Source organism: Haemaphysalis longicornis, unplaced genomic scaffold (genome assembly GCF_048455015.1).
Source record: "Haemaphysalis longicornis isolate Haplotype H1 unplaced genomic scaffold, Haemaphysalis longicornis Haplotype H1 scaffold_8, whole genome shotgun sequence".
Taxonomy (NCBI): domain Eukaryota; kingdom Metazoa; phylum Arthropoda; class Arachnida; order Ixodida; family Ixodidae; genus Haemaphysalis; species Haemaphysalis longicornis.
The window spans coordinates 158934388-158954476 of NW_027526445.1; the positions used below are offsets into that span (position 1 = coordinate 158934388).

At 47.2% G+C, this 20089-nt stretch overlaps 1 protein-coding gene and 2 long non-coding RNA genes across 3 annotated transcripts in view; 1 reads left to right on the forward strand and 2 right to left on the reverse strand.

The window, feature by feature from the left end:
• Nucleotides 1-772: 772 nt before the first annotated feature.
• On the reverse strand, nucleotides 773-3857 carry LOC144149167 (uncharacterized). Its single transcript, XR_013318215.1, has 2 exons — nucleotides 975-3857; nucleotides 773-902 (listed from the first exon to the last, which is right to left on the reverse strand). It is a non-coding gene; the product is annotated as an uncharacterized LOC144149167 (long non-coding RNA).
• Nucleotides 3858-8247: 4390 nt separating this feature from the next.
• On the reverse strand, nucleotides 8248-14190 carry LOC144148958 (uncharacterized). The gene is made up of 4 exons (XR_013318123.1): nucleotides 13795-14190; nucleotides 10434-10535; nucleotides 10112-10291; nucleotides 8248-9930 (listed from the first exon to the last, which is right to left on the reverse strand). It is a non-coding gene; the product is annotated as an uncharacterized LOC144148958 (long non-coding RNA).
• Nucleotides 14191-18297: 4107 nt separating this feature from the next.
• LOC144148556 (uncharacterized) overlaps nucleotides 18298-20089 on the forward strand; it is a 47018-nt gene continuing 45226 nt past the window's right edge. The window contains exon 1 of the mRNA XM_077680075.1: nucleotides 18298-18675. The gene's annotated coding sequence lies outside the window, so the exon portion shown is untranslated. The remainder of the gene's footprint in view (nucleotides 18676-20089) is intronic.

The window sequence follows — 20089 nt, forward strand, 5'->3', positions numbered from 1 at the left end:
TGGTCGCTAGTCTTGGGTAGGGGGGCGGGGGAGGAGGGGTAATTTCACGACACCTGCAAGGCGCCAGCCATGGCAAGGCTCGAAAAATCGCTGAAGTCGAAAACTTTTTCTCACCGCTCAATTATATATGGCTGCTATAGGCGATATGTATTTGTCCCCCTTTGTCTCTAAACGTTTTTTCGGGAGGCCACGAATATTTTGAAATGTAGAGTACACAAGGAAAAGTCCGTTACAGACAGCTGATAATGTCTCCGTTTGAACCCTTAGCTCCCAGTATGCGCGGAACGTTCAAATTTACGCTGAATGGTGAATTTACGCGGGGTACACCCCAGACAACACAAACACATCCTGAGCACATCACGAGGACGTTCTATTGAGGACATCATGATGTCCTCAGTATGTCCTCTTCTGATACTCAATTGGTACTGAAAAGGTCCTATTGTCCGGCCTCAGCACATCCTCGGAACATCCTCAAGATGCAGTCAAGGATGATTACAGTACATTCGCAGGACTACTGTACGACGTCAGGACATTTTGAGGACTACTTTCTAGCCATGCTTTTTTTGCAAGGTGTTATGCACAGGGTGTTCGAGAAAGGAGGGGCCTGGGCTTGATACTGCCATCCCCGAGGTATTTGTGCAATTGACTCTTTGCCAAGGTATGTCACTTTGTGTACCCCTGGAATCTCCACTGGGTACAGCCTTTATGTGTAGCATTAATCTAAAACCAGTACTGCCCAAGCCTCCTCGTTATGACACAAGTATGCAAAATATGCTGGAGATGGTGATTTATTGCACAAGTAAATGCATCGTAGTGCAATGTGAGGCGACACATGCTGTGAATCGTCACCGGAGTCCACTGGAGAGCCTAGTAGTCACTGGAGTCCAACTGCCCCAACGACCCTAGAAAAATGATACAAGCAGAACAAATTAGCAAAGCATATGCACAAGAATTTTCTCTGAACTGGACCCCACCATTTTGTAATTAATGATGATCCAGCTTCTGGGCATTTCTTGGGGACTACGGGGCGAGCAGACGATAGCGCAATCACACCCTGTTGCGCTGTGGCGTCCTTGGTTATCAGACATCCCAGCGGCATCGAAACTCGGTGTCACTTATTCGGTATGTCAACAGCGTGAACTTTAACAGTGCTTAAGGGGAATGTTTAAAGCGACGGGGAGCAGCCAGCTTTGCCCATTAATTCCGTTCTCAACCCACTAAGGCGGCAAGCGTGCACCCTACGTGTGCTGTCGTGATGGGGGTTGCCTGTGAGGATATGTTTTGCTGTGCCAGCAGGACGAATGCCCAACGTTTTATCTCCAATTGACGTTTACTTTCTTCATTGTGGGCAGATTTCCGTCATTGACTTAACTTGGCAATGCACAGCAGCCACCCGTCTGGGCGTCATTACGCCATTGTTCGCTGAACCAACTATCGGCATAAGCGCAAAGTGCTCACACAAGAAACGTGTTAAGTGCACCACAACAAAAGAAGTGTCTGCATGTGTGGAGTCTATTCAATTCACAAATTTCCTGCATCCCTCGAGAGCCGCCATGAATGGGTCGTCGTGCTGAATCGGAAAGTGTTCGAACCTAGCAAATTTGTGAGAGAAGGTACGGTCCTACGCTGCTTTGTAAGCACTGTTTATTTACTGTCATGCTAAATCCTTATCGCAAGTGTCTGTGCTCTGGAGGTATTCTCTGTTCATTTCATCGACGGGAAAGTGGTAAAAATCAACCCTACACCTTTGCTGCAGCTAGGGTACGCGAAAACGGCGAGCTGAAAGCGAAATAGGAGTGTCGCGGTGGCGAAGCATGCCTGGTCGTTTCGGTAAATCGCTAAAACACAAAACCTCTTTAAACGTGCAATAAGTGTTTAGCATGAGGGTGAATAAACAGTGCTCCCAAAGTAGAATACGACGGTATTTACTCTCACAAATTTGCTACTTTTGAAGTCTTTCCGCTTCAGCACAACAACCCATTCGCGGCGGGACTCGAGGGGTGCAGGAAATTTGTGCAGCAAATAGACTCCCCACACGCCGACACTTTCTTTGCTGTGGTGCAATTCACACGTTTCTTGTATGAGCACTTTGCGCTTACACGGATTGTTGGTGCAGCCAACAATGGCACAATGACGCTCAGATGGATAGCTTCTGTACATTGCCAAGTAAAGGCAATGACTGCAACCAGCCCTGAATGAAGAAAAAATAAATATCAATTGGTGATAAAAGGTCGGGTGTACGACCTGCTGGCGCGGCGAAATGTAGCCTCACAGGCAACCCCCGTCAGGACAAAGCGCGCGCAGGGGGGCACGCCACCTTAGTGGGTTGAGAACGTAATTAATGGGCAAAGCTGATAGCCGTCCAACGCTTCAAACATCCCCCTTTAGGCACTGTTAAACTTCACGCTGCTAACATACTGAATAAGTGACACTTACCGATTTTCCATGCTGCTGGGACGTCTGATAACCACGCACGGTACGGCCCAACAGTGTGTGTGACTGCGGCGTCGTCTGTTGGCCCCGCAGTCCCCAAGAAATGCTCGCCAGGTGGTGCATCGGTCGCCAGAGAATGGCCAACCCGGCAAAATTCTTGTCTATAAAAAATGAGTGCATTGCAACTTCATTGCATTATTACAGACTTTGACAACCTGACTAAAATGCTAAAAAATTTGCTCACCCAGCTGCACGGCTATATTTTCAAAGTTCTAAAGGGGAAGTATTGCCGGTCATGGTGCAGTGCCTTCCAAGGTGTGCTGAATGAGTAGTAGCCATTATTTAATTACCTTTACCCAATTAGCTTAGAATGCAGAATGCATAGACCACGCTCCAAATGTTTCTCTAAAATTTTAAGCTATTTTCTTCCCAAGGTATTGACAGTGCCCTTTCCCTCACACCATCCTCCATGCCAATTAGATCTATCAACATACTCGCAATACACAGGTGGGCTAAATTTAAATTTAAGTGGATCGCTATTCCTGAACCTGTTAAGCAAAAAGTCGATACTGACCGTGAAGTGTATTACAATAACATTTTAGAAGCTTCAGGTAGCATGAAAACACATTGAAAACCCGTAGCATGAAAACCCGCGTGCTGTTCTTCCTGTGCCTTGTCACGAAAGCTCTGATCTGTGCGTAACTCCTGTCTGATATCTGGGTAACACACCCTGTTTTCATGTTTGCCTTTCACAATGCACTTTGAGCAGCAGAAGAAGTCTGGATGGCCTTTTGTGCACAAAACAAACGCTTTAGCAGGAGCATCACATACTAATGCATGCAGCATCATAAAAAGGAGTTCATGATCTAACAGTTATGCCATCACCAAACAACACTTTCATTTCATCAACAAAACCTGACAGCGAATCATTCGCGTCACTGGGCTTGCTACGGCCGAAGAAGCACTCACATCAAATAGCTCCTTCTCAACATTGTTCACATGGCCAAGAGTGACCCAAAAGGTAGTTCTCGTGCTTTTACATATTTCTATGCCGTCTATATTGAAGGAAAGGCTGAGTTCTGCAGGGAGCTCTGGACAATCCTGAAGTATTTTGCATAGTCCTGCTTTCACACTGAAGTGCTGGTACAGCTGAAAGCTTTATTACAGTAGACACGGAAGCGAACGCCGCTCAATACATGCCGAGTGCTCTGGTGAGAGGATGACGTGCTCTCACAGTTTGCACGATTGGCGGATGCATTCCCTGAAACGTCTTATCGCATGCCTGCCTGCTGCATCAGTTAGTCACGGAGGATGACATTTTTTTATCACCCAATTAGGAAGCGAAAAGAAAACGTTTTAATCCATTCGCGCCGTTTCGCGCTTGATAAAAAGCCCTTCATCGGCACATGTATTCTCTGGAATCATGCCCACCCTTACAAAAATGCTTTTTTACATTCTGTAGACGTTCTGTTGACATCCTACCAACTTTATTGCTATCCTACATACTCTTACATTCTATTGACAGTCGTCTGTAAAAAGTCTACTGAATGTATGTTGACACCCGTCTGTTGACTGTTGTATGTAGAAAGTCTACTTAATTCACGTTGACATTTGTCTGTTGACGGTTGTATATAGAAAGTCTACCTCATTTTTGTTGACATTTGTCTGTTGACGAGCTTCTGTAGGATGACCACTAAAAGTGTTTTGACACGCTTTGTCTCAAGTTGAATTTAACGCAAACATCTTTTTCCTTCGTCCTGGAGTCCGATTTCAATTATTTCATATTGGTTTTTGCTAAATACCAGGACAGGTTCACAATATTTGGGGACAAACTATTTACTTGACTTTAACCAAATTACGTTACTTTGTTTGAATCAGGTTTTAAACACACACACACACACACACACACACAAACACACGCGCGCCCGAGCGCCTGCACGCACGCACGCACGTACGCACATAGACACACATACTCTCTCTCTCTCACACACACACACACACACACACACACACACACACACACACACACACACACACACGCACGTATCTTTCTCTCTCCCTCTCTCTCTGCATGTATCTTCACACTTGTGCAGCCCGAGAAAAAAAAAGTAGCAAAAGGGAGCAACTTTCACTGTTCGTACGTCGAGCCGCGCAGTTTCTCCCTCGGAACAACCAGTTCGTCCCTCAGCCGCACGGGTTGGTACTTCACGACCCGCTCGCTTTCACTCTTCACGGTGATCAACATGACTATTCAGCGGTTCCGAACAAGCGCCAGCCAGCGGCATCAACCACGCGCAACCGCTCGTCACTGTGTTTTGATTTGCGCAAGCTAAGTGCCATGCATGGTTGAAAGGAACGAATTATGCCAGTAAATATTTCGCGACAGACTACTGGACGTGTCTCCAACAACGGCGATAATCTAAAATCGCCTGCTATGCCCACCTAATACGGCCGGCGCAGATGTTTTGGTCGCTCTCGGCCAACCGCCAGCGGCGCCCCTCCCTCTTTGCGTACCTCCGGGAGAAACGCGTCAATCACCGGAGGCAGCCGAAACGCGGCGCGCAACCCATTCCAGATTTCCGTTTTGTTTAGTTACAGCTTGCAACAATAAAGTAAACATGAAGATATGTGCAATTGCTTACGTTCCAGTGTTTCGCGGTATTATATTTTGGAAATAATAACGCGTAGTTTTGTAAACATGCAATGAGAGGCGCGCCTCACCGCGGCATCGGCATCCCGCGGCTGGCGGGTATATATACATGAAGTGCACTGCTAGCATTTGTGCGGTGTCGGTGTCCTGCTTGCAAGCGCTTGCGGTTTTTCGGATGTAGTACGTTTGTGAGCTGGGGTTGTGTTGTTTGTTGTGTTGTGTTTCAGAAAGTGCGCGTGTGGATGTGTGGCTCCGCAAAATGTGAACCCTCGCAGACGAGGTTCCCGAGGCTTAATCTGTTTCTGCTTTCTTTTTTTTTTTCATTTTTGCTCCCACTAAACGATCTTTTAAAGGGCAATAATGACGACGTTCTATTAAGCTGTATTGACACCACGGTCTAGGAATGGCCGGCTTTTCTCACTGCATCACGTTTCGAATATCATGTCAGAAACTCTTCGGTTAGCAACAGCGATTGAGTATAAAGTCTACAAAAAACTTTCTGTAGAAAGTCTACAGAAACGTTTCAGTTCAAACACGGTGGCCAATGGTTGACAAAAAGTTGGTAGGCTGTTGCTAGGAAGTCTATAGACAGTAAGTAGACAGTCTACTCAATGTTGGTAGCTTTTGTCGACTTTTGTCAACAAACATTGAACTCAATGTTGGTAAAAATTTTTATGAGGGCAGGTATCTAACGTAGCTACTGCAGCAGCGCAATCAACCGTTGCCAGGGGGTGGATCCGACAAATGTACGAGCTGCGACAGTTCGCCATCCCATCACTAGACCTCTCTGCATGTACTGAGCGACACACGCTCCCGTGTTTACTGTACAGGGTGTTGCGACGATAATTGGAACACTTTAAAAAAATTTCCTGAGGTAACCACCGCTCTGTTCGCACTGAAACTTGCCACGAAGGTCGCATTTTGTGGTCTATTTTGTTTTATACCGGGAACAACGACGGTACTTACTTTTGTATTCTGAAAATAAATAAAAACAATTTTAGCCTACGGCAAACTGGCGGCTGATTTGGACGTGCGAGCCAGCGCAAGTTGATGTTGAAACGACGGAACCACCGGGGGCATGCAGAGCGAAACGCACGTTTGGGATTCAAGGTAGGAAGGAGCCAAATGGAGCAGCAGACGATCAGAAAATGCAACTAGGAATGAACTAGCAGACGATCAGAAAACCCTGTTTTCGGGCTCGCACGTACAAATCAGCACCATTTTTTCACAGGTGAAAATCGTTTTTATTTATTTTCAGGATAAACAGGTAAGTACCGTCGTTGTTCACGGTGTAAAACAAAATAGACCACAAAATGCGACCTTCGTGTGAAGTTCGAGAGCGAACCGAGTGGCGGTTCGCTCAAGAAAAATTTTTAAAGTGTTCCAATTATCGTTGCAACACCCGGTATAAAGCTTTCGAATGTACTTTCCCCCTGAACGTTGCGAAGTACCACTGGACCTTGGTGTGTGCAGCAGGGCTCTTCCAGACGATGGCAGTGATGAAAAACACGTGTGGCTGCGCAACACACCAAGCAGTGATGTAACTGCGGCAAGGGTCGATTTAGAGTTTACCGCCCTCTCCTGCAGTTTGTGCCGAAACGCCAACGTGGTGTCTCCATCGTCTTCGTTAACAAAACTGTGGTCTGACAACTCGTGATCTCCGCTGGACAGGGGCCACGCAACGCGACTCTCGATGTGGCGGCGGTTTATTACAGACACAGCAGTATGTCACGAACTTTGCTGCTGGTGGTTGCTCGGACTGGGATTACGCCAACAACTCGAGCGTGTGCTAGCATCTAATTAAGTTGCTTCTAAACAAAGCCCACGTTGTTGCGATGTCGACGGCTTGGGCACAAAGTCGATTTGCGCGCTGCCAACTAACGCGGAAAATGCATCGACGTGGCGCTTCCGTTCCCGCCTGAGCTGCCGCTCGTTGCTTTCTGACATTTGGAATCCAGTGAAATTATACAGAAAGCTCAAGTTTGTTATTTGCACCCACGTCAGGTACTTACCTCCGTGCGTGGCGGCCATCTTTCTCAAGGCCGACTGGCTCGTCTTCAAACTTTCAACTTGGCTTGACTAGAATAAGTACTTGCGCATGGTGGCCAGCAACAAAATAGAAGTGAAAATAGAAGTGCTGAAAAATGGTTTCACACAGAACGTATGCGCGTACTGAACATTTTCTCTTTTGCATCATTTTTAATTTTAAAATTTGCGGAAGATGTTTGTATTCTTCTGAATGTTGAAAAGGTACCCAGCCAGTAAATTAGAAGCGCTATTTTTTTACCTGTATTACAAACAAACAATGTGGACGAGAACGCTAATCACTATCTGTGTGAAATACCTGCGCGTGAAAAGTATATTAGCGAGCGTTCCCATTGTCTTCTAGTGACCAAAATTAGCACATCCTGAGAAAGTCCTCAAATAAACGTTTATAGGACACCAAGCGCACTGACGTACTGAGGATCTCCTGAGGACATAGCAAAATCAGTGAGGACGTTTGGACCTTTTGAGGACATCCTGAGGACCTTGTGTGTTGTCTGGGACGCTGTAATATGGTGTCCCACGCCGACATCGTTGAGATAGCTGTGCACAAATGAGCTGATCATGCGGACGACGAGGAGCCCTCGGATGTTCCTGCAACGGCAAAAAGAACCAACATGCTGCGCAAGCTTTGCTACGAAGTTGAATGTAGCGACGGCGACCAACATGCGATGCATTCAGCAGCTCGAGAACGCTTTTCTGGGAATAGTTGCGAACGAGAAGTAGACCGAGCACCACGCGGTTCTTTCTTCCTTAATAGCAAAAATGGTTTTTCCTGCGAATTATTTTGTCTGTATACGAAAGCTCCCCTATGCAGTAGAGCTTCTGTTACCGCAACTACAAATTTTTAGCGTTTCAATTAAATCGAAACTCCGCTTGTATCAAAATTTTCAGCGGATTTTACAACATAGTGTTAACGAGGGATTACTGATTACCTTCACATCGAGAGAATTCGCTCATTTACCTAAAGAACTTCTCAGCATCAGTGCGGTACGCTTCCGCGCGTGTCATAAATTTTTCATGTTTCACGAGAGAAACCAAAGAGATGTGCTAAACGATACAACATGCGTGCATGCCTAAAAGTGAAATAAACAGCAGACAACATGTTTTCATTTGTGAACTTGGTATATTTTGTATACATACAAGGGTTCTTATCAGTGGAGACAAAGAGACAAATTTATGAGATAATAAAAGTAAATCGTATTTACAAACTAGTGTGAGGCTCATTCGAGAACTGCAACAATAGGCTCAAATCACCTGAAATAATTGACATCGTCACACGGGACCTAGTTCAAATCACGTCATGGGGGTCTCTCAACTGCGCTCTTCCTTAACGGTACGCATTTACATGCATAAAATGCTTACACAAATAATAGCGGGAAAGACCAGCCCTTCCAAGCATGCGACCTAGTTACACCTCCTCAGCTTCAGGTGCTTCAGCTGTTCTCTTTTAGACGCTCTCTCCCGGTTCAAAGACTTGGCATAGAAGCGGAATCGTAAAAGTATGTAAAACTTCACTATTGCAAGTGTTAGTTCCCGCTCATGGTCGCAACAGCCAGCTTTCGGCAACTGCACGCCCTGCAAGAAGGTGGCAAGGTCTGTCATGCTTGATGCGGTGATCTTGTTGTGGCTAAAAAAGACGGTAAACGAGTCCTCCAGAGTTGTTACAAGCCTGGCAAGCTCGCCAGACGGATAAAGAAGGCCACCATGGTCAAACTCTTCAATAAACTCGTTCCGTGCATCTGACCGAGCAGATTCCCCAGGAATAGTGAGTGTTTCAGAGCAAGGTCGGCAGTCTGTCTTCTGGATCATTTTTCGGGCTACGTATCCTGCTACATAGTAGACAAGGCGAGCCGGACTATTCTGGGTGATGTATTCATGGTCCTGCGGTGCAAACGAGTTCATGGCGTGCTCTGCATCCTCAAGATTTCCCACGTCCACCAGCTTGTCCAACTTACTGACGACATCAGGGCAGCTTTTACGGCACGTGGCGTTTGCCTCACCGAGCAACGCTGTTATAGTCTGGGGGTCACAGTTTCCTCCCTTTGGTGGCCGTGCCAAGTTGTAGAACGCTAGGACATTCAATGTCGCCAGAAACTGTGCTGGGGTTGGGTGATCGTTAGTGCCGTTGAACTGCCTGACGATTCCAAAATAGATTCTCCAGCTTATCCTGGCTGAGCTTCGATGTGAGTACGTATTTAAAGTTGCAGTCGACGCAGAGGTAAGCAACAAGATCTAACGTTGACTGCACAGTCACGCGGAGGCCCTCCGCCGTGTTCGCACTTAGGAACACCTTTTTTCAATCGCGGATATGAACGAGCTCCCATTCGTTCAGAAAAATCAGAAACTCCTCCAAGTATGCGGCGTTGGCAGAGTCCGGTCTCAAACTTGTCTTTGCACAGCGTGATGTCATGATGGCGATCAACTTGGACATCCGCAAAATAAATGCTTCCGTCTCACGCGCAGGTCCATAGACCTTTTCTACTTGGCTGCGGTAAAAATATAGGCCTTTTAATACTTCTTCACTGAAGAGGCGAAGAGCTGGGCCTACCTTCATCTTCTCGAAGCCGTTCGGGTAGAGGTGCAGCCTGCTTATGTGAGGCATGACCTTGAGTGTGCTGCGGTCATTCTCCCATGCTTCTTTTATGAAGCCAGCATGCACGTTACCCTTCGGTGTATCGTAGCCGGTCTCTAGAAAGCCATTGCGTACGTTTTTCATCAAATGCGGGAAGTCTGAAAAAAATGTAAAAAGCGGCGTTCATCAGCTGGGTGGAGGCATTTGCACTTGATGCTTGCTGAGGAACCTGAATGCAGAAAAAAACAACAACAACAAAGTTTTATACAGCCTGTTAGAATACACCGAGTAAATAATCAACAAAGTTTTATACAGCCTGTTAGAATACACCGAGTAAATAATTATGAACTCGACACATGAAATCCCATTACCAACGTTACCAGCGCGAGGTGCATTGTGCTTAAACGTACCCCTTATGCCGAAAAGCTTCCACATGCTGCGATTCCAGCTGGCAGCATCGCACGTCACACCATCGACAAAAAGGCCCGCCTGCTCACAGAGTAACGTCGCCTCCAGCACAACTTTCGACAGTGCAGCCGCCTTGACGTTGCCCCTTGACGCAAATACTCCCAATATTTGCATCCACTGTCCTGGAAAATGAACACAGTAAAGCAGAATATTACAATTTAACTTAACCGCAGAAATTGATATTGTAACTTAGTTTAATTAGGCAAACGGATATATCGCACAGTATCGATCCCGCATGGTGCATCGTCAGTGTATACACCATACCTGTGAAAGGCTGGAACACGACCGCCAGGCCGTGGTCAGCAAGCTCGCCTCCAGAACTCTCTTCTCCCAGCCCTCCGAGGTCGACGAATCCCTCGATGGAGCCTGCGTTTTAATCGTTTAACACGGTAAGGAACAACACTGATTGCAATTATTTGTGTGTACCTCAGAAAGACCAATGCTTTATTTCTGTTAATTGGTATGGTAAAATATATGAAGAGAACTTGCCTGATGATTTCACTTCGATGTTCTCGGAAAGTTTCATCTCGTCGAATACTATTAGCCCATGTCGGCTGAAGTCGTCCATTGTCTTTGTTTTCTCACGCAAGGCATCAAAGGTACTTGGATTGAATCCTAAGCCGCTTTTGAAATGCTGCATTGCTTTCCTTATGCAGCTGCGGCCAGGTAGAACCAAGATCTCGTGGCGCCGCAAGTGCTCGTACAGCTGCCGGCTTCGCATACGCATTAGTATGCACTCGAGCAGCCAGCCATTTCTGTACTTCATACCCTTTGTAGACTTTCTCCTGGCTGCTTCAAAGCATGCTCGAACGGCGGCCTGTTGTTTAGAGGGGAGGCCTTTGATTTTCTCTGAGAACTGCTTTTCCGGCAGTTGCTCATTCATCGCCTTCATCTGGCTTATGCTAATTTTTGCTTTCTTTAGCTTCGCCCTAATTTTTTTCAGGTTCCGCCGAACAGCAACTGTGTTGTTCCTAGCTTTTACTCGGTATCTTATTCGCGCAAGCTGGTTAAGAATTAGCTTTCGCTGATACTTGCAGTGAATGCAACTCGCCTGACCATCTTTGACTGTGCGAGAACACTACTTGGAAAAAAAACTTCCCGTTGAAGGATGAGCATTTGCTCGCGACCGGGTGTAGCACTGCGCCAAGGCATAAGGCCATTCTGTTCACATCGTTGATGAGGGCTTCAGCCTCTCCTGGTGTTGCGACCTCTTTTTGTTGCGACTTTTTACCGTTCAGGTATGCGGTAGCAACTGCCCTTTCATCCTGTCTTGAACCTGCCACTTCAACTCTTACCATCTTCTTGAAAGCTACTCTGCTCTCCTCTCCAGAAGCATCGGACTCACATTCGGCGTACTGGAACACATTTAGGCAGCTGGGAAGGGTGATTTTGGACCAGGACTTGGGCATTTTTAGGTTGCCGAAGGATACCCTTTGCCTTTCGGCGACCCAAGCTTCTTCACTTTCCACGTCTTGAGTTGGTTCCGCAGAATTTTCCTTTTCGAGGCGCAACCCTTTCTTTCGTTTTGCTGCCGGTAGATGCTGGTCGCACAGGTTACTTTTTTTTCTCTTCCTAGGAAGTGACTTCGTCATGTAGCTTGGTGCGTCAGGAAAAATCGTAGGAACGGCATCATTTGTAAGCAACGGCCGCTCTCGTTCAATTTCCACGAGCTCACCGGTCACTGTTGTTTGGAATTTCCGCTTAATAAATTGGGGTTCAAAGTGCCTCTCACAGACAACGCTGCCTGCGTCTAGTGGCCTGTCAACTCTTTTTATATTCCTGGACCACAATTCACGGCGATCGGGCTCCACGGGCACCCGAAAAAGCGACCTTTTTTCTTTGCATGATCGCAGTCCGCTGTTGCAGAGCGGCACAAAGCGAGAGCTGACCCTCTTATCCCGGCGCCTTTCCGTCATTTCGTGCACAAATCACACTCCTGAGACTTTTCTCACACACTGTGTTGAATCTCCAACGATAAAATGATGCGCGCAACGGCTGTAAGTTTCTTGAACCAGAACGACGACGCAGATACGCAGCCGCAGACGACAATAGGCCGAGGTGGCAGATCAGTTCGGCAAGTATCGTCTGTTACATCGCCTGTGAGGATTTTTATTCATTTATAACACTAAAGAGTCTTATATATCCATTTAATTGCATCAAGTTTCATAAAACATGTCAAATAACGGGAAAGAGCACTCTTCGGAACAATCAAAGTGAAAAGGAGCCCGCGTGTCGTCTGCTACCAACCCGCGGAGCAAGCAGGCACACCAAGCGGCACAGCGCCGGCGGGCCGTCGTCTGGGAACTCCTGTTGCAGCCAGCTCCACCTACAATTTTTCATCGCAAAAGGGACCCTCGCGTTCCATTGGTTTTCTCCCCGGACGACACACCTCTACCTTCTAGTACACCATACCCATGCCTTCATGGCGGCCATGCAGGATGCAGCCTCGGGCCGCGAGTGACCTTGGGTTCCCGTGCAATGCGTGTGCGAGTGATTCGATAGTCAGTTGTGTCGCGATAGTGTGGTGGTTAGCGATAGCGTTGGTTACACGAAAAGTCACGATTCCGCTCATGAGTGTGACAACCAAATCTGCAATTCAACCCCAGCCTCCGCGCACACCTACGAGCGAGTGCGAGTCGGTCATGGCACAAAGGTTGCAACGTGAGCGCAGTGGTCCGCTTGACAGCAGGAACTACTGCATCATTAGCAAACTGTTGCCCTCTGAACACAAAGTAATACCTCAACGCCACGTGTACTTGAGTGCAGCACAGTACGATCTACCTACCGCCAGACGCGTATGAAGTAGCCGCCGCAGATCGGCTGATTGCCAGCCGCCGCGCTCTGACGTCAGACGTGAGTTGTTTTGCTGGGTGTGAAACATTTAGCGCACGAGAAAGCCAGCGCTAAATCTGTGTACGCGTGAACCATTTCTCCAAAGAAAGTATTCGGTTTCTGTACTCAACCACGTATTAGAGGGCACCTACCAGACAAAGTCGTGGATGCGGTGCGCGTGCACTTGGGTCGACATCCGCGGCGGAAGCCAAATGCAGCGTCGGACTTATGCCGTTCGCCGCCGCGGTTTCATCCTCCGCGGATTCGAAGTGCTCGAGGGTAGGAAGAGCGCCACCACTTAATGTGGGTGCGAATAATATTATACCTGTTGACGCCACTACCGATAATCGGTCTGAAACGCAGCAGACGACGTGCGCTGGTGTTTCTTTTTTCTTCTTCTTCGAGATGCGGGCGCAAAGAGCATGCGCTGGCACGGTGGCCACCGACATGGCGGTTTTCAGTGTTGCCAGGCAGAGAAATCGCCCGCTAAACTTTTCATTGAATACCGCCTATACGTGTCGCCACCCTGTACGGCGGACGCGTGAATCAAAGGACCCTAGGCTGCAGGGCGGTCTGTGATGTCATTGCGGACCACAAAAACACACGATTTAGAGGGGAAATCAAACTTTTAACTTAAATTGATTAATTTCCCGGTGAACAAAGCGTCGTTTGTATTCGGACAAGCGCTGGGGGCACTATAAAACACAAAATCTTTCGAATAACACAAGCCTCTAACTGGAATCTGCTGGAAGTTCATAGTCTGGCAGGGAAAGTTTTTTAAGCGTACACTCACCTGAAGTGTGTCCCAGAAGAATTACAACAAAACATTTTCCCGAAGCCGCGTGTGTCCGAGCTGGGAGCCATAAGTTGCACACCTCTTTCTTGAGACGACGCCACTTCTGCCACCTCGACTAAATTCTGAAGGCGTCATTTCACCAATACACTGTTCACACTAAAATCGCTACAGTGAACGAGAAGCCACCGCTGAGAGCGAAACGAACTTTCCAGTTTTCTTTCACACACACTACCAGCGTTATCGCTGCTGACAGTAAACCTACTGTAGTCGCTGGCACAGCTAACGACAGACGTCGACACGGAAGGACGGTTTCAGCTAAATGTAATACCACAAAAGAGGAAACGGTTTGAAACACAGCTAGAGCGCATTCCCGGTGCAACACGGCTTCCTGGCATGGAGGCTCCCCGGCATTCACTGGCCCCCAGATTTGAAAATTTGAAAATAATCAGTAAGTTGCATCTCAATTTCTTCCACATTTAAATTTAAAAAAGATTTGCAAAATAATTGCAGAATTCATAATAATTTTCTACGGCTTTATTAGCAAAACGTACTCTTCTTTTTGTGTGCGGTCCTAAAAAACACCGCCTTCACGATATTCCCTTCCCTACGCATAAGCTTCGCAAATCTGCCACAGCTTCGCACTTGTTTTGTTGTGTAAAGCAGCCGCCTGTGGCGCTAGTATCTTACCCCCTTTTTGGCGCGGTTGTTTGAATGTGGAATAACGAGCTGCAATGATTGATAGCGGTTCTAATCAGGAAACACTGTTGAGAGTGGATTTTGCCCTACCTGATAAGCATCCGTGTAAGTGTGACGCCGGCATTCAACGAAAGATTTATGCCGGTGTTCAGTCAGTTCGTTAGCAGCATCGTGCGAGTATATCAGTGCTTTGCTATAAAACAAAAAAAAACTTTGCTATAAAATGTGTCAACATTATACCAACGCTGCCTATTTGAAGATGGAACAAGGGTACATATAGACGTTCAGTTTGTTTTAAGGAATAAAGAGTTTTCGCGCTTGAAAGTGGATTAGCTTGAGAAAGCAGCTTGTCTCGATTAAAACGAACAGCGACTGCTTTCGTACGGGTACGCCGTTGCAGCGCAGCGCGTAAGGTGAAATATACTTTGCAAAATGTTTGTGTGGGCGTGTGTGTAGAGAAGGGGAAGCACTCTGCACTACCTCTGCACCAGGCCAGAATTCTTACGCAATATGCATACGTGTCGAACAATTTCAGAGCTTGCCTATTGGCCACTATTGCAAAACGCATCTAACATGCTCAAAATAGGGCAAAATTATTTTCTAGAGCACCGCCCAGGCCTAAGCGACGCGCAGGCGGAGATTTGGAAGAATAATTGTGCGGTAAGTCGGCAAGCTTTACGCCAATTCACTCCGTACGCGTGCGAGCGGGTACATGTGATAGCAATCACTTACCCCCTACCTACATGCAGAGCGCCGATATCGATTATAGGCTACTGTTTCGCGATTCCAGTGCTTTGGGGACGTAATGATTTGGAGTAGATGCACCTAGCACTGAAGGTATCAGCCAAAAGATTGCGTGCACATGCCTCCTACGTGCAAATCACCGAGATTCTAACTGCGGCAGCGCTGCGCTCCTCTCACGACAAAAGCAAACGTGCAGCGAACTTTCGCAAAGGCGTAGCGACGACTTGAGCAATACGTAGCGGTGCGCGTAGTTTGTCAAAGCGCGCATCCTGGGATCCAAAGAAAGCGCAATGCCTGAGAGCCTGAGACGCCACAGCAGGACTGCTTTCAAATGGGCGCCGCCATTTTGGCTACAGCTTCAGTGGAAGTGACGTCGGTGACATCACGATGCTGGGGCGCTATTTAGGGGGGGGGGGGGTCGGCCTGGTCCCTTACGGGATATGGTTTGGGAATACGCTGCCGGGCGCTTACGGAAGGGGGTGTGGTTTGACCTCTAGCGCGCAAGGGCAAAACTGGTCACCCCGCGAATACTGCTCGAGGTAGCGTAGAGTAAAAACCAAAACGCTTAGACGAGCCACGGCATGAGGGAATAAGCGCTTTGTACGACAGATAGTGTCGCCTTGTCGCTGAAACTGACCAAGATCAAGCAGCCGCAACCTTCACTCCCACATGTTCAGCCACACAAGCGTAGATGGCGTCTGTTATTTCTGTGTCAGGGCAATTTAAAACCATCGTGGCTAAACTTCGGTAACTGGAAAGCAGAAATTGTAAACGCAGCAACTCCCTTCTAAAACGCTCATTCGGCGTCAAAGTAACGCTATCGCGTCCAACATGTCACTGCAACTTTTTCTGATGCAAAAATAACTGTCGGACGGTCTTCTTCATCCTGATCGATAGCAACGTGGTGTTGGAATTGCGCCTAACTTCATTAGCTTGGGCAGACGTTAGTGGGACTTCTTCTGTGGAAATAACAATGGGACACGCGGCGTTATCACGCGCATTTGGAAGCTGCTGTGAGCGGCCTCTGATTCTGATGCGCATGCTTCCGTTCCATCACCTATGTGACGCCCGGCCGCCGGTAATGGCCGCGTTTTTCAGTTTAGGTTCCCAAAACACCAATCTTCACGAGCTGTTTGCGTCACGTGCATTCACGCTTGAAACGCAGTATATTTGCATGTCGCACTCTTTTTATTGGCCCTGTTGGATGGCCTTATTTTTACGCCGTCGAAAATTTGAGTGCAGTTGGCCTTTAGGGAAAAGCTTCAGTATAACAAGCAGCGGGACTGCATGCTCTGTTAGGCAAGCGGATGTTGGATTAGCCGCAACGATGTTGTTTTAGCCCACTCCCTCCTCTGCTTCGTTTTAAGTGGATTGTCTTCGTCGTACGCAATCCCAGTAGGCTACTTCTTCACTAAACGTCCAACGGGTAGTCAGCTTCCCGAGCTAGTACTCTTTGTGATGAAAAAAGGAAAAAACCTGTGGTTGCCTCATAGTGCAACTTGTCACCGACCACCACCGAGTCAAAATGAAGATGCTGGACCAGGGCACTCTGGCGTTTGAAGTAGAACTCCCGTGCGACTGTAACAAACCTGTACTCCTAAGTTTCGACTCCTGCGATGTGCTGAAGAATGAAGAACGCACGCTCATGACGTAGGACCCAAGGGGAAAATTTAGGTATCTTACCTAAAGCTTGTGTATGACCTGCAGGAGAACCTGACGCTGAAACCGGTCCGTTATCTACACCGAAAGCCCGTCCATACGAATAATATCGAAAAGATGAACGTGAGAAGGGCCATTCAAGTTCTGCCTCCGGCTGTGACCGCTGCCTTGTAACACCTAAAAGAACAAGCCAGGCACACATGCAGCCCATTGTTCGCAACTGCAGGCCACATCATCACATTCATGAGGAACTTCTATCAGGGGTTCATACTTCTGGACATGAGCAATACAACCCGGCACCTGCGCCAAAAGTTCCCCGATATCCGGCATTACGGCGATGCTGACTATGACAGGCTTGAGTGGCTGGAGGTTACCATGCCTATGTACTTGGAAGATGTTAGAAGAAGTTGCGGCAATCCAAGCGAGTTCCTCACAGAGGAGACGTATGAGGAATTTTCTATCAGCACCTACTCTAGTGTTTCCTGCATAAGGTACCTTCTGAAAACCGATAGCTTCCTGTTCGTGCATATACCGAATAGAGAAATGGAGCGAGAGCCCGTTGTCTTACCAATTGAGCTACGAGCACACGCAGATACAGGGGAGACAGACGGTGTATTCACCGAGCACAGCTGTGGGTTTACCCCCTGCGTTCTCGCTGAATGCCACGTGATAGCGTCACGCGACCTCTCGCGCCTCTGTGCACTCCGTCCACGGCACGTGTGGCGGCCGTGTGCACCAGTGGTTTGTCCAGGTAGACCTCGAAAAGTTTGGACTCGTGTGCAATACCGATACCAAACAACCGACTACCATACGTGAAATGTGCTTTGAGTTAACTTTCACGAATAATATAACTGCGCTGAAAACGCAAAGTCTGAGTGCGTATCACACCGGTCATCAGTCCGTTCTGAACATTGTGCTGAAGTGAAATAATAAATAACGTGTTACAGGTACAGTGTAACGTGTGAATAACGCAACCGGGCTGTAGGCACCCGTGGTAGGTGGTGTATAAAGCGTCGCTTTCGAAACGCCCTCCACAGGGTGAATTGGCCCGCACTTTTTTGGAACGCAGTGCATAACGCAGAAAAGTCTTGCGAAAAGAAATATGCTCGGTTGTGGAATGCAGGCACAGAATTGTTTACAAAATCCCGCAGTCTTGTCAGGACGTTGCATTGACGATCGCCTGCGTGACTACGAGAACTTTCTCAAAGGGTCATGCTGGCAGTCAGCTTGCTGTGCATTGGAAAAAAAAAGAAGAAAGGGTACGCGTGACCCACGAGGCTTTCTGTATCGCACAATGCTGCGACGAGTGTATTCGTATGCCCAGTGTCTCGCGTGAACGGAAAAGGGATCGCATATCTTTCGAATTGATAGGGGTTTCCTACCATCATTGTGTGCTTTAAGAATTCGTACAGCACCGTCGCCTTCTTCTATTTGTTATTTATTGTTGCGTAGATTTGACTCTTTCGTACAAAGGTTGCGCCCTAATGCAATAAAAAAGATGTGGTTGATAGTCAGTGCACATGTTTGTCTCCTCCTTTCTCGTGTCCCGTCTTCGGGCTGTTGTAATCGCTTAGTTCGTTTTTTTTTATTTTGCCACCCTCTGATTGGCTAGGTAGCGCACAAAATAGGCGTCGCTGAAGGAACGACGGGCATTGTGTTGCTGGAACTACGTGCGTCGCCTCCCTTCTTGGGCAAGCCGGCGGTCGTCCAGGCAGCTGGTGGCAGCGGTGGCGACGGAAGGGAGCGTATACGTCGGCGTTGGTCTTGGCGTCGGATTTGGTGAGAGCACGGTTTTATTATTATTATTATTAGAGTACCCTCAGGGCCTTTACGGCGTTACAGAGGGGGTGGGTACAGTGCATGAAAACAGGTAACAGTGTAGAAGTACAGGCAGTATGTAAACACAAGCATATTTCCGGAAACCAGGTTACTGCATTACATGTACAGAAAGTGCATTCTTGAATGATGCCGGATCTTCAATGGACACAATGTGGTGGGGAAGGTGGTTCCATTCCTCAGACATTTTGGGGAGAAATGAATCTGAGAATGCGTTGGTGCGGCCAGATGGAACGTTGTTGCCTTGAAAGGATGGTCGATGCGGGATGATATGTACGTGGGCCGTGAGAAAAGGTCGCGTCTTATAGATGGGTTATGAAAATAGATTTTGTGAAACAGAGAGAGTCGTGAAATTTTTCTGCGATGGTGCAAGCTTGGTAGAACCAGGTTATTTTTTATTAGTGAAACACTGGAGGTACGGGAGTAGTCGGAAAGTATAAATCGAGCTGAGCGGTTTTGTACAGATTCCAGAAGAGAAATTAGGTTTTGTTGTGCAGGGTTTCAGATTGCCGAGGCATACTCTAGTTTAAGGCGAATTAGTGTCCGATAAAGTGTTAACCTGAGGGGGGATGGATCATGAGAGAAATTACGGCGAATATATCCTGAGGAACGGTTTGCGCTGCTGCAGACATAATTAATGTGTGTGTGCCATGTTAAGTCATTGCTGATATGAACACCAAGATACTTGTAGGATGTAACGTATTCGAGAGTGGCTCCAGTAATTTCGTAATTAAAGGGCTGCTGGGAATAACGTTTGCGCGTAATGGTCATGCTTTTGCATTTGTTTGTGTTAAGTATCATGTGCCATTTGCTGCACCATTTAGAGACAGTGTCGAGGTCGGCGTGTAAATTAAAGTTGTCCATTCGGTCACAAATTTCGCGAAATTACGCAATCATCAGCGAATAATTTTATGGAGGAATTTATACCATTAGGAAGGTCGTTAATAAATATTAAAAATAGCAAAGGACCTAACTCCGAACGCTGTGGTACACCGGATTTAACATCAGTAGGGGGAGAATTGCATTCGTTAGTAGTAACGAATAAGGTGCGATTGGTCAAAAAGCATTCTATCCACTTAAACACATTAGGGTCAATGTTTAGGGTACTGAGCTTAAGAAGTAATAATTGATGAGACACTTTGCCAAACGCTTTTTGAAAATCTATAAAGATGCAGTCTACAGATGAACGGCGATCCAGAGCTGATGCAACGTCGTGTGTGAATGTTAGAAGCTGAGTTTCGCATGAGTAATTTTTCCGAAAGCCATGTTGAAATGGGCTGAAAAAGGAGTTGGATTCCAGGAATGATAGGTTAGAATAAATGACGTGCTCTAAAAGTTTACAGGAAATAGACGTTAA